This window comes from Columba livia, chromosome 13 (assembly GCF_036013475.1).
Source record: "Columba livia isolate bColLiv1 breed racing homer chromosome 13, bColLiv1.pat.W.v2, whole genome shotgun sequence".
Classification (NCBI taxonomy): domain Eukaryota; kingdom Metazoa; phylum Chordata; class Aves; order Columbiformes; family Columbidae; genus Columba; species Columba livia.
In genome coordinates, this window is record NC_088614.1 from 1039086 (window position 1) to 1053140 (window position 14055).

The window sequence follows — 14055 nt, forward strand, 5'->3', positions numbered from 1 at the left end:
GTAAGCAGCTTCTCCACCGCTGTCCCTTGCGTCTTGGTTTAGCATTGCTCGCTAAGGGAAGATTTGCCTTTGAGAAGGTTATTTTACCCCAAGATACCTTTCTGATCCAGCATTACATGCACGTAGTCGAAAGCAGATAAGCATGGGATCTTGTTTAGTGTGGTGATAGGAGCGTGTTGGAGCTCAGTGTGATGTACAACAACCAGCGCTTTACTCACAGGAGTATCAGGCTGTCGTACTTTGCCTGCTGTCTACACCCTGTTTCCTACAGTGAAATAATGGCCAAGGAGTAAACAGGAAGGATGTAACGATGGAATGGACACGATCTGGTGAAGAAAAGCCTCAGCGTTTTGTAGTTTGCTTATTATAATTGTCACCAGTCGCTGCAACAAGTGCAGAGCCAGGGAGCTGGTGACCTATTGATCAAATGACAACACAAGAATGGAGTGAATGGTTTGATGTCTGCGAAGCACAGGTCACATTCTCCACTCAGTTTTTTTGAAGCGAAGTTTAAATCCTGAAGCAACAACAGTTGTGTGAGAAATAGAATAAAAACTACGAGTTGGGTGGCTACTTAACTCGGCATAAAAGGCAAATTGGCAGCTGCCTTGTTGTTAATTATCTGCAGCTGGAAGACTAATTGCAGCAGTTTCTCTCCGTTTTTTTCCTTTAGATCCTTCTCCAAACATGGGTTTTATCTTGCTTCATCTGAATAGTGATGTTTCATACTTAGGGTTGGATTGATTTATTTATTGGAGTAAACACTTTAAATGCCAGCGCCATCCTTAATGAGACTTCTCTTAAATCCAGAAGGCAAAGGGGTGATTAGTCCGATAGTAGACTAATATTTTAGTGGCTATGTTTTGTTTTATCGAAACAATCACTGGTTTTAGAAATCCTTCATTTCTAGGCATTGTAGGAACAAAAGTTTCCAAACCCTATACCTGCTTTTTTATACCTGGAGGGGAGAATTAGTCAACGCAATTTCTGTTCAGCTCTGGGCTTTGCGCGGGTGTTCAAGAAGCCCATATAATTTCTGACTTTCTCTGTTATCTGTGAAATGTGGATATTATGTTAGTGACATACCTTGGAATCCATATTTAAGCAGGTCAAATAGCCACTCAAGATTTTATATAGTGCTTTTTCAACAGATTCTTACTTTTTGGGGAATAGAAAATAACATTAACATGGCCAATAGATAACTGGATGTCTCCCTGTCAAATATCACAGAATCACAGAATGTTAGGGATTGGAAGGGACCTCGAAAGATATTTCCCACAGGTTCTTACCAAAGCTTACGGATGGCAACATAATGCAGGAAGAAATGTTTTCTAGCATGAATAAAAAGATTATTGCAAAAATTTTCGGGTTCGTTCAAAATTGCGGTAGCCCTAGGAATTAGTTACGGTGCTCATTTGGTTGTCATTGCAGCATTTATTCCAACAGATGATTTACTTTTAATGATTTTTTTTCCCCTAGGATATGAAACCGTCATCACTCTGAAAGCGAAAAACCTCCAGCAGTTACCTCGCTGCATCGAATAAATAGCGTCGGCAATTTGGTGAGTAACTGGTATTCTTTTGGAGTACATTCACACCAGCCAAGGACGGCCCGGCCTGCGCAACACACTCGGTTCTGCTCAGATTTGTTTCACATTGTTTTCTTGTTCATCCTGAGGTAGATTTTATTCAAGCTGCTGAGTGCAAATGAGCTTTGCCAAGTTCCAGAGGGAGCTACAAACCAGTTCTACTCCGTTCATAACAATATTAATCTAACGTTACGGAACGGTAGAGAGGATGGGAAAGGACAGAGCAGAATTAATTGCACTTTTATCACAGGAAAATATGAGTTTTCTTCAAAAAGTTTGGATGGAAGTAGAAAGAGATGAAAAGGCAAAATTGTGCTGTTCTTCCTTCCAAGCCCTTGTTTTTTAGGATTGCACTTCATTAAGAAACCTTAGAGGACAGTCATTATTGAACCAAGTGGAGTTCCTGTTCTGTTCTAATAACATCAAGTGTTTCCTCTTCTTAATTTTGGTCATGCAAAACTTGAAAGATTGCAGAAAATGAACTTATCTTCTGCAACTGCTGCACATGTTATTTGTTGCATAAATATAAAGCTGGAAAATAATTGCTGTTATTGATTATTGATATTGCTTTTTCGGTGTAACGGAAAGCTCATTTAGGCCTGTGTGTCTGCTGAAGAGCTGTGCCGCATTCATGAGATGTGTCATCAGAGCTGATTCCTGCCCTGAAGACCTAATAGCCCCTAGGATTCAGTGACATGCACAAAATATAACTCGCATAAAGGCAATATGTTTTCAATATACCCACCACTGCACTGCAAATCCTGGAGGTAGGATGAGGACATCAGTGCTTGGCTGGGTCAGAAATGGGCTGTCATAATGGCAAGGAAACATAGCACTTTAAAAACATTTAGTAAAGAAAAACTTTTGAACCCTATTGATTGTTAATTTTTTTTTTAATATGGAAAGGGAGAAACAATTTATTTTCAGAAACTATTGACTTCAAGGATCCCTGGTCTGGGAGCAGAATCTTTATTAGTTTATATAATCAAAATGTTGAAAATGTTTCAGTTTCTGTAGCCTTAGTTCTGTTTCTACCTTAGAAGTAATAAACACTGTACACAGGAGTATTGCTCAGGTAGACTTGTGATAGCAACCTGGGGTGTTGGATAAACTTACATTGCTCTGGGAGAAAAATACAGGTATTTTTATGACTATTTCTATAGAAGAAAATACTTGGGAGGTGCTGGGGGAAGGGAACGGTATTTGAACTGCAGTTTTGAAATTGTTTGAACGTGTGGCATCATTTCTCACAGGCTGCCTAGGTAAACAGAATATTTTTTAATATATGTGGGATTAGCTGATGTACTAAAATCTTTGGAAATGATGCCAACTCTTCTGCTGACTTCCCTGCTATTACAATTTCCAAGAACAAAATCTTCGTCTCCACTTTTCCTGCCTCGCAGCCTTGCAAATTTGAGCTGAAGTTTTTAAAGTCAAAACAGATTCTCTATACATTGGGGAACGAGCTGTTGGAGAGCAGTGTAGGGGAAAGGGACCTGGGGGTTCTGGGGACAGCAGGGTGACCATGAGCCAGCACTGGGCCCTTGTGGCCAGGAAGCCAATGGTACCTGGGGTGGGTTAGAAGGGGGTGGTCAGTAGGTCAGAGAGGTTCTCCTGCCCCTCTGCTCTGCCCTGGGGAGACCACAGCTGGAATATTGTGTCCAGTTGTGGCCCCTCAGTTCCAGCAGGACAGGGAACTGCTGGAGAGAGTCCAGCGCAGCCACCAAGATGCTGAAGGGAGTGGAGCATCTCCCGTGTGAGGAAAGGCTGAGGGAGCTGGGGCTCTGGAGCTGGACAAGAGGAGACTGAGGGGGGACTCATTCCTGGGGATCAAGATGGAAAGGGGGAGTGTCAGGAGGATGGAGCCAGGCTCTTCTGGTGACAACCAGTGACAGGACAAGGGGCAATGGGTGCAAACTGGAACACAGGAGGGTCCACTGAAAGAGGAGAAGCAACTTGTTGGGGTGAGGGTGGCAGAGCCTGGCCCAGGCTGCCCAGGGGGTTGTGGAGTCTCCTTCTGTGCAGACATTCCAACCCGCCTGGACACCTTCCTGTGTAACCTCATCTGGGTGTTCCTGCTCCATGGGGGGATGGCACTGGATGAGCTTTCCAGGTCCCTTCAACCCCTGACACTCTGGGATTCCGTAACTAACCAGTACTAATGAGGATGCTCCAGAGCTGATGAAACTCATCTCCAAATAATTCCCTTTGTCTTCCCATAGTCACCCCAATGGAACAGGAAAAGAATTAATACAAAGCCTGTCAAAAAGAAAATCGTTATAGTCATGTTCAAGCATTTTCTGCTTGGTCACATTTTGACCCTGGACTTGAACTGAAGCAAATAACAGAGCAGGATGGAGCTCAAATACTTTATATTTATTGAGAAACTGCTGTAATGTATGCATACTTCTATTTTCTTACTCAGTTTAGCTATATATCGATTAGTCTTTAAAAATAACTTGTTGAATACTGTGGCTTGTGTTAGTAGTACTGTTAAAAATTTATGTCATAAGGATATGCTTGATAACAAGAAGTCTTTGGACTAACTGGAAAGTAGAGAGTAGAGAAATTGCACAATGTATTTCAAATAAAGGAATTAAAGTAACATTGGTTACTAAAATGAGTAGGTACTGAATCAAATAAACCAGGATTTATTGATCTGTGGCAGAACTGATATAGCTGTTTATATGAAATGATCTGGGATCATCTGAAATTCAGCAGCTGTCAACTGGTATGTTGGAACTTGAGAGATCAAATATCTCCCCAGGTACCAGAGGATGGTACAATTTTGCTATTTAGTGTTGTTTGTCCAAGCAATATACCAAATTTCCCTTATCTTAGTGAGAGGATAACCACCCTGAATGAAATACGGTTTATGTAGTTAGGGGCTCCTCAAGGGCAGCTCCTTGGCTGGGGTCATTGCAGAAAGAAGAGTGTTGTGTGTCCTTGGTGGGGCCACCAGCATCTCCCAGCCCGGTGCTGGGAAGTGCATGTTTTTTTAAAAAAGATAAAGCTTTCAGTTGCTAGACCAATAATCATTGCCCGAACTGATACCGTTTATTCTCTTTAAAGAAAAAGCAGCATTTCTGCTTTTCCCGTCCCATTTGCTGGTGCTGCAATGCACATTTTGGTGATCAAACAAGCAAAGCAAACTAGTGAAGGGGCTCTAAAGAATGAGCAACATCATTCCGTACAAACCCATGGATTTGCATGCAGAGGCAGTTATGGCCTAAAGGAAAAGAGGCAACGCTTAAAACAATGAGCAAAACAGCTTTGTCCGTTGCAGAGATACAACCAAGGGCTGATCAAATAAAAGGCATTTAGACGGGATTTTTAGGGATGTGGTTTAGTGCTAGAGTTGGTGAGGTTATGGTTGCACTCAATGATCCTGAGGGTCTCTTCACAGAATCGCAGGATGTCAGGGGTTGGAAGGGACCTGGAAAGCTCATCCAGTGCAATCCCCCCACGGAGGGGATTCCTGCCCAGATTCAAGACTCTACACTTGCCCTTGTTCTATTTCATTAAATTTCTCCCCGCCCAGCTCTCCAGCCTGTCCAGGTCTCTGATGGCAGCACAGCTTCCAGTGTCACCACTCCTCCCAGCTTGGTGTCATCAGCAAACCTGCTGACAGTCACTCTGTTCCCTCATCCAAATCATTGATGAATATAATGAATAGTACTAGTTCCAACCAAAATGATTCTATGATTTTAGTGGTTGCTGCTATCTCAGGAACAGGTGTTGCCTCAAGTGGAGGGGAGCTGTCTTCATCCAAGAAATTCACTGCTGCTAAGGCTTTATATAACAGTTCTGACTGAATATTCAAATATTTTACATTAGGTAAAAATACATAAAAGGGCAACTTAGTTAATTGTCTTGTTACTGGAAAATTAGGCAATGTTGTTGTCACCACAAGGCTACTTTTCTCTGATATCAGAGACTAATAATGGTAAAGAAATCTTGGGAGTTAAATGTGAAATTATGGTGAGTTCTTAATGTCCTAAAAAGGCTGCAAATTTTCATGTATTCCTCCTGCCATATGTAGCCAATAATTTCCATCACAACATCTCTGTGGAAATTTAACAAAATGTCTTGATAGGAGCAAAATTAACCCAGGTCACACATCACTCCATATGGCAAGTCGCCGTGCCAAGACAACTCAAGGTGCTCTGCAGTGGATGGAAAGTCACTAACAAACACCTTTCCCTGTCAAGCACTGTTTCTGTTGTCTAAAGAAAGTTTGACATCCGTATCTTCAGCCAAGACCCATCAGTGCTTTTCCATTACTTTATTACATTAGCTTCGTTTGACCTAGACGAAAATATAGATGCCTAAGCACAAGCTCAGTATCCTTGTGTACTCACCTCAAATACCTTGCGAAGGGGAAAAAACTTGGCATGGGAACGTTTAAAAATAATCATTATAAATTCCTCCTTGCAGTTCTGGTGCTTGACCTCTGCTGTTTTCCTCTTCCCTTCCTGCCTCTGTTCATCTCCCCCTTCCTTTGCATCCCAGCTGGGAAAAACCAGCCACGGGTGAGTTGTCGGCTGTGGACGGGAAGCTGCCTTCACCTGTGCGCAGGGACCAGGAACCACCATTTTTCTGCTGGCTGGTTCAGGCGCCCCAGGCTGCGATGGGCACGTTGTGTGACCCAGCGCGGCCAGTTCTGCCTCATAGCAGCGCCGAACAAAAGCTCCTCACTGAACTTCTGCCCACGGGGCCACGATTTTACCTCCTCTCAATGACGTCTTTCACAGAAATTTGTGTGTGAAAGCACTGCGGAGTCCATGCTCCATCTATCCTTGTGTCTGGAATTATTAAAACCCATAATACTACCCTTTGCATGGCGTTCTCCTGCTGTATCCTACATGCAGGTTTAGAATCTGTGTGTCTGAAAATGTCTCATAAATAAAGGCTGATTATGACACCCACATATTGATGTTGGTGCAAAGTCAAATGTAAATTTGCAGTATAAGCCCCTAAATGGTTTCTGGTTTGCAGAAATCACGTATTAGTTCTTAACTGGGTTTTCAGGAGACATTTTGGTATAACTCAGCTGCTCCAGCCCCTTCTGTGCACTGTGGTGTTCCTAACCTGGGAGTGTTGCTGTTCGCCAAGATTTGGCTGGGGTACTGACATAAGTTCTGGTGAGATGGTTTCAATGCTGGACGGCTTTGCATTGCTCTGATTAGATTAATCACATCCCACCCTTTTGGAGATGTGATTTCTCTAAGAACGTAGATAACACAATAGCACACTTCCTATTGCTGCTTGTAGGATTGTCAACAGAGGAAAGGTACATCTGTTCTGTGAACATCCAGTCCCCACATTTTTGATGAAGCTGATAGTGATCTAGTCCTTATGGCTACGTTCAACTGCCTTCGAAGTCAAAAAGAATTTTTCTGTTGCCTTTAATGAACTTGTATTGGACACAAACTCGATGCTAGTACTGAGTTGGGAACTAAAGGAGCTACGGAGTTTTAGTAAATCCATTTTAATATTGCTAGCAAATTTCAGGGGAATTTTTATCGAAGTGCAAATATCTTGTGTCTGTTTTCATGAATAGATGGTCAGGATGGGTAGAGGACTATATTTTCTAGCTAAGTAAACTACTCTGTATTGCCAAAAAAGTTCACAGGACTTCCACAACTGTGAAATTGATACAGAAAACAATGATTGGAATTTTTTGGTAGTATTCAGCATTGTGATTGCTTATAAATAGTTCTATTCCAAACCCTGTTACCTTTTGCATGTAATTGCTGTTGGAGACCAATGTTTGTGGACTGAGGAACTGTGCAAACTTCGGAGGTGAACATTTGAGGCACTGCAGAAAAACATATTGACCTTTCAGGCTGCTCACAGTGTGAAATAGAGGGTTATTCACTATATAATCATGACTCTAGGAATCAACATTAGAAATATTAGTGTTCTTCATGGGCTTGCTTATAGTCGCATTGTTGTTCTCATAATGCAATAACGATTTCCTGTATTAACCACCAACATTTCCTGTGTTAGAAGATGCATAATGACTAACAACAAGTCACAAAATCACAGAATCGACTGGGTTGGAAAAGCCCTCAGAGATCATCCAGTCCAACCCTTGGTCCAACTCCAGTCCATTCACTAGATCATGGCACTAAGTGCCATGTCCAATCTCAGTTTACAAACCTCCAGGGCCGGTGAGTCCAGCACCTCCCTGGGCAGCCATTCCAATGCCTGACCACTCTCTGCAAAGAATTGCTTTCTCATCTCCAGCCTCAATTTCCCCTGGCAGAGTTGAAGCCCATGGCCCCTTGTCCTATTGCTGATGCCTGGAGAAGAGACCAGTCCCCACCTGGCTAGAACTGCCCTTCAGGTAGTTCTAGAGAGTGCTGAGCTCAGCTCTAAGCCTCCTCTTCTCCAGACTAAACAAGCCCAGCTCCCTCAGCCTCTCCCCATAGGTCTTGTGTTCAAGTCCCTTCACCAGTCTTGTTGCTCTTCTCTGGACCCGCTCCAGCACTTCAATGTCTTTCCTGAGCTGAGGGGCCCAGAACTGAACACAATACTCCAGGTGTGGCCTCACCAATGCAGAGCACAGGGGAAGGATCACTGCCCTTGTCCTGCTGACCACGCTGGTTTGGATCCAGGACAGGATTCCATTGGCCTTCTTGGCCACCTGGGCACACTGTTGGCTCATGTTGAGCTTCCTGTCCATTAGTCCCCCAGGTCCCTTTCTGTCTGACTGCTCTGCAGCCACTCTGTGCCCAGCCTGGAGCGCTGCAGGGGGGTGTTGTGGCCAAAGTGCAGCACCCGGCACTTGGCCACGTTGAACTGTCACCTGTGTATTGCTCTGTCTGCTTATGTCTATAGGTAAATAAACACATAAAATATCCATATAGAAAATTTAGGTTAAAGATGGCAATGAAACAAGCTCACAGTGTGATAATGACAAATATTGCCTGATTTGCCATGTACATTACATAGACTTATTGGAAAGCAACTAATTGTAGGTTTGTATTCCTTCTGGTATCCAAATGAATACTTTGCAGAATATTTTGTGAGGTTCTCAGGGGAATTCTCTTTTCCCAGAGGGTCTGTTAACAGTAGCACCAAGGAGCAATATTTCCTGTCCAAAGTACTTTTGTATCTTTTCCCTTTGGTGTGCCGTTGAGTGAGGAGCAGACTGCACACCCATCCTCTTGTTATCCTGCATGTGGAGCTCCCGTGTTCCAACTTTGTAATCTCACAGTTCAAAATTAACTTCCGCTATGGGCTGCATTCATTTTAGGGGGATTTGCTCACAATATTGAAAGACGAGATGGTATAAATGGATTAGAACTCCTGGGTCTTGCTCCCCATACCATTCTCATTGTGCTTTGATCTTCTCTCTGCTTCCTCCAGGAAGCTCAGTATCAGCAAGAGAAAAGATTCGACCCATTAAGCGTAAAAGATCTCTGATGTGTGATGCAAGGAGAGCATCCATGTTGCTAATAGATTTGTCGGTGAGCTAAGCAAGTGCAGAGGTACTGTCTTTGTTCTCAGATAATACAGTGCCAAGTATATTTCTTATATATATATATGTATAAGAAATATACAAAAATCAGTACTGACACATGACTGCAGCTCCTGAGAATGTTTTTTATTTTACTGACTTTTCAGGGAAACTGTCCCTGTGACAATTATTTAGAAGAAGAAATACAAATGCTGTTCTGGTAACACCAAATCCCCAACACGCTGCTGGTTTATCCCCATTCTGTGCATGATTTTACCAAAGCTGAGCAAATCTTTCATGAAGGGTTCAAAACTTGTCAGCTGTTGAAAGAGCTAAAATGGGGGTCGATGCTCTTAATGTTGATTTGCTCACAGGCTACGACTCTTCTCCACAAATACATCCCTCCCATTAACAATCAGATGTCATTTGTCTGCCTTTGAATCATCCCATTCCAACTCATCCCTACCGGAAAGCCTGGATTTAACAGAGCTGCGCCTAAAGATTTAACAGATACTGTTACTCGGCACATTTCTCAGATTTTTATTGTACAGAACTTCTGAGAGTCTGGAGCCTCCTGTGTAATATAAGGTGTTAGAAACTCAGGTTATTACCAAAGTGGCAGCCTCGGGCAGGAGAGAAAATTGGCACAAGAAGACACACGCTGAGTCTTCTCCCTTTTCCTGCCTTCTGGCTTTTCCCTCAACCAATGTACCACAAACTTTCAGAACTCTGGTTTCTGAAATATAGAGACTTTTAATGTTCTCTTTCCTGTATGAAGAATGAGTATTTTAAATGGGGAAAAAAATGTATTAAAACATAATTGTCCATACTTATGTTTTTCTGTCATTCAGTCTATGAATTTTTACGTGAAATGGTAGCAGGATGACACAGCTACACAACAGTTCAGCCTTCAAGCACTTGCCTTTTCCTCTTTTCTTGCAACTTATTAGTGACACAAGATTATTCCTGCACACAAACAGCTCTTCTCCAAACCGCCTCCCCTGCCCCAGCCTCCCCAAAACCAACAAGATGACAGTTTTGTTTCCCTGAGCCACCAATTCAGTTCCTGCTGAAAACTGAAGCATTTTCACTGACTTCGGAAGGATCCAGGACGGCCTGTTTACAGACAAACCCCAAATCTCCTGCTCGATTAAACTAACGTCATACGATTAAAATCAGAAATTTGCCTGCTCCTTTGGGCTGATCAAGTATCAGAGTTTCATAAAGAGCCCTGAGAAGATGTAGTTGCTTGGCACCCAAGCCTCACAAGCTCAAAAGCTGAAAATAACCATGATTTTCCGTCTGTATCTCTCTCCTGGAACAACCGGTTCTGGTGTGTCAAAGTGCCCAGCTGGAGGGTCTGACCCATGAGCTGCATGAGGATTCATTTTCTCCCAGTTCACCCATCACACAGAAGTATAATAACCAGCCATAGTGCTACTTCTGGACTTCACACTGCCGCAGTTTTCAGTGCATTTATAGGTTTCCTGGCCTACCTCCTTTCCCTTTCCCTTTCCCTTTCCCTTTCCCTTTCCCTTTCCCTTTCCCTTTCCCTTTCCCTTTCCCTTTCCCTTTCCCTTTCCCTTTCCCTTTCCCTTTCCCTTTCCTTTTCCCTCCCCCTCCCCCTTCTTCTTCCCTTCCCCTTCCCCTTCCCCTTCCCCTTCCCCTTCCCCTTCCCCTTCCCCTTTTTTTACCCTTCCCCTTCCCTTTCCCTCCCTCTCCCCCTTCCTTTTCCCTTCCCCTTCCCCCTCCCCCTTCCTTTTCCCTTCCCCTTCCCCCTCCCCTTTCCCTACCCCTTCCCCTTCCCCTTGCCCTCCCCCTTCCCCTTCCTCTTCCTCTTCTCCTTCCCCTTTCTTTCCCCTTCCCTCCCCCTTCCCTTCTTCCCCTTCCCTTCTTCCCCTTCCCCTTCCCTTTCCCTTCTTCCCATCCCCCAGCTACTGGGTAGCTGAGGTGTTGCCGCTGTGGACAGAGGGAACCCACCGTTCCAGATGTGCTGCAGCGGTTCCCTGGTTAGTCCCAGCTGGCTGGGGTTCAATAGACGCGGTGGTTTCTCCAAGCGCAGCACCTGTCATGTCTTGTCTCCTTTTCATAACTTCAAAGATATGAAAGTCATAAAACCAAGCCCAGAAAGGGTCAGAAGTCACAAGCCGCTTTGATTGATGTTTTGTCATATTTTGGCTCATTACTTCACCGGAGATCTTCTCTTCTAAAATTTCAGAATTTATGAGCTCCCACAAAATAAATATTATTAAAAACTAGGCAAGAGGGTCGGAGTGAATCTAAACATGCGGGAATCAAAGCCTCGTGCCTCCAGGATACACTTGGAATAAGAAGATACAACAGAGATTACATTCCGTGCATTCGTTATCTATTTCTTTGACCTCACGGCCACCTTAGAGTGGCTGAACCTTTGTTGAAGGAAATGGTTTTGTTTGCTGCTGTGTACAGAAGATCCTTTTTAATGAACACCACAGGGTTTACTGATCGCTCTTAATGAGAGAGGAACAAGTGTCCTGCAGGTAAATTGTCACATATCTCAGAAATAAACCAATCAATGAAGACGATGTATAGAATGAGAGAGTTATCCGTACTTCTCTGAAAGAGAAAACAAATATATCAATGTTCTTAATGTTTTATATAAAAGAAACTTAAGGAGCTGGCAAAAACTCCGTGAGACCTGTTTTTCAGATCTTAAGAATCAATAACAGCGGTTAAGCTGAGATTTACGGACTCTTACAAACAGTACCAGCAACAATACTCAGAGAAAAGAAGAAACTGAAGGTTATCACAGGAAAAAATGGTTTGATTTTGTCACTGCTCCTCGGTGCTTTTATTCAAGAGTCATCTGGTGGGGGCAGGAGCTGCCTCTGGATGTTACTGTAGCACACTCTGCTTTATACAATAAACTCAGCATTGGGATTTACCAGTGATTTTGCCTTAATAATGTGTGATAGAAACCTGCTATTCTGCTACAATTCAACCAAGGAAATAAAAACCAATGTATACTTCCTAGCAGATGTATTTATTACTGAATATTTAAACAAGGATCTACTATTTATCACAGAATCACAGGATCGACTGGGTTGGAAAAGACCTGAGAGATCATCAAGTCCAACCCTTGGTCCAACTCCAGTCCATTGACTAGATCATGGCACTAAGTGCCATGACATTTCCATCATTCTATTGGGTTTGACATAATGGAGACATAGGCTTTTAATGTATAATACATTTAGATAGTTCTTTTTAGCCTTAAGGATACATTTATATATTTTTACATCTGCTGCTGAAGTAGAGGTGTTGGCCAGACAGCTTACGCTGCCTGATTGCAATCATAACGAACCCTACATTCCATAGTATTTATTTTAAACATTCCTTTAATCTGGGCCTCTAGTCCATGTGAGTCCATTGGAACATCTCTGGGAGAAGCCTATAAAACTGAACAAACTCTAACGTGCTCTCAGCATCATCCTACATATTTTGTGCATGATACTTAATACATTAACTCCCTTACTACTTTGCATTTTTGAATGGAAAACGATATTATTGTGCAGTTCTTTAAAATCTGCCTTTTTCACATGTGAGTGTCATTTTGCTTCATCAGATAACAGATCTGAAAGAACAAACAAGTTTTAAGGACAGAAAATGAGGATTATGTTGTGTGTGTTTTAGTGTAATGTGTCATCGACCCCCCTGCAGCAAGGGTTTTTCTAAGCTTGAACATAATTTCTTACATCTTTACATGGACTTTTTGAAATTTGTTCTATCAAACAGCATAAGATAATTTAGACTGCATAGCATAAACCCCAGACTATATCATAAATCCAGTATTACACGTGCCTTTGTAATTTTTCTCTTACATGTGAGTGTATCTCTGGTTTCTCGATGTTGGGATTCTTTTAACTTACTGTCGAGGGTTTAGATTGCGGGGTGACAATCAAACCCTGGCAGGTGTATTGTTAACCTCCTCTCCTCCCTTCCCACTCAGCACAGGCGATCGGGAGGGAAAGAAGGACAGAGAGAAGAGTTGGAAACATTAAAAATGTTTTACTAATGCTGCTAATAAGAATAGAGAAAATAACACAAAATATACAAAACCAATCTGGAAAGTCCCAGCAACTGCAGAGCCGGCACCTGAAGTCCTGGACTGGACTCTGCAGCCAACCGGAGCTGGATTCAGTCTCTCACTGGCCTCAGTTCGCAGGGGCGACTCGCAAGGTCCTCTCATAATGTCGCCATAAGGAAAAGGGACGAGATCCTCGTGATCTCCCACTGTTATATGAAGTATCACGTGAATGGGATGTTATACACAGTTGGTCAGTCTCTTGGTCACCTGTTTCTCGTTGCCCCTCTGGCGAGATGTGAATCTGTCCTTATCAATAACTTCTCATTCCATTGCTGTGTTTACCAAAACACGTATCTGGTTCTCCAGGAAAATGCAGCTCATATGAAGCTTTAGCTGACAGGCTAATTCACTAAAAGAGAAACTTGTTTTTAACAAAACCAGGACACTTACGTAAGATACTTTTTCTGAAAACAAAACGTTGTTTTACACTGTTCTTCTGTGTTATTCTTCATGCTGGAATGAATGCATAAAGAAGATGATTCTGGCTCTTTTCATGATCGGAAAAGCTTATGTTGGGATGTTTTATTGTTATGGCGGCACCTCTCTGAAATTCCTTCTTCTCACACTGTAAGGAGCAAGTAGACTAAGTTATTGTACAAGAGAGCTGCACTCCTAATTTGTTATCTAAACCATAATTACATCAGAAATGTAGAGTGTTGTAATGAAGACAGCATGAACACAGCTGCTTCTGACCTCAGGAACTGGAAAGAATTGAGGTGGTCAAAACTCTGAAGAAGCCCTTCGCTCTTTGTTTTGAACTGGAAAATTTTGAACCGGCTTTTTTGATTTTCGTGCATTGAAACTATTTTTCATTTTCGAAACATCCTTCTTTCCATCCTGTGATTGCAAGAATATGGAGGATATTTCGAATTTAGA

General features: G+C 42.7%; 1 long non-coding RNA gene across 5 annotated transcripts in view; it reads left to right on the top strand.

Moving 5' to 3' along the window:
• The window catches only part of LOC110360364 (uncharacterized), a 258116-nt gene that overhangs the window by 76040 nt on the left and 168021 nt on the right, over window positions 1-14055 (top strand). For all 5 annotated transcript variants that reach the window (XR_010465861.1, XR_002416200.2, XR_010465862.1 and 2 more), the window contains exon 2: window positions 1480-1561. This is a non-coding gene — a long non-coding RNA (uncharacterized LOC110360364). The remainder of the gene's footprint in view (window positions 1-1479; window positions 1562-14055) is intronic.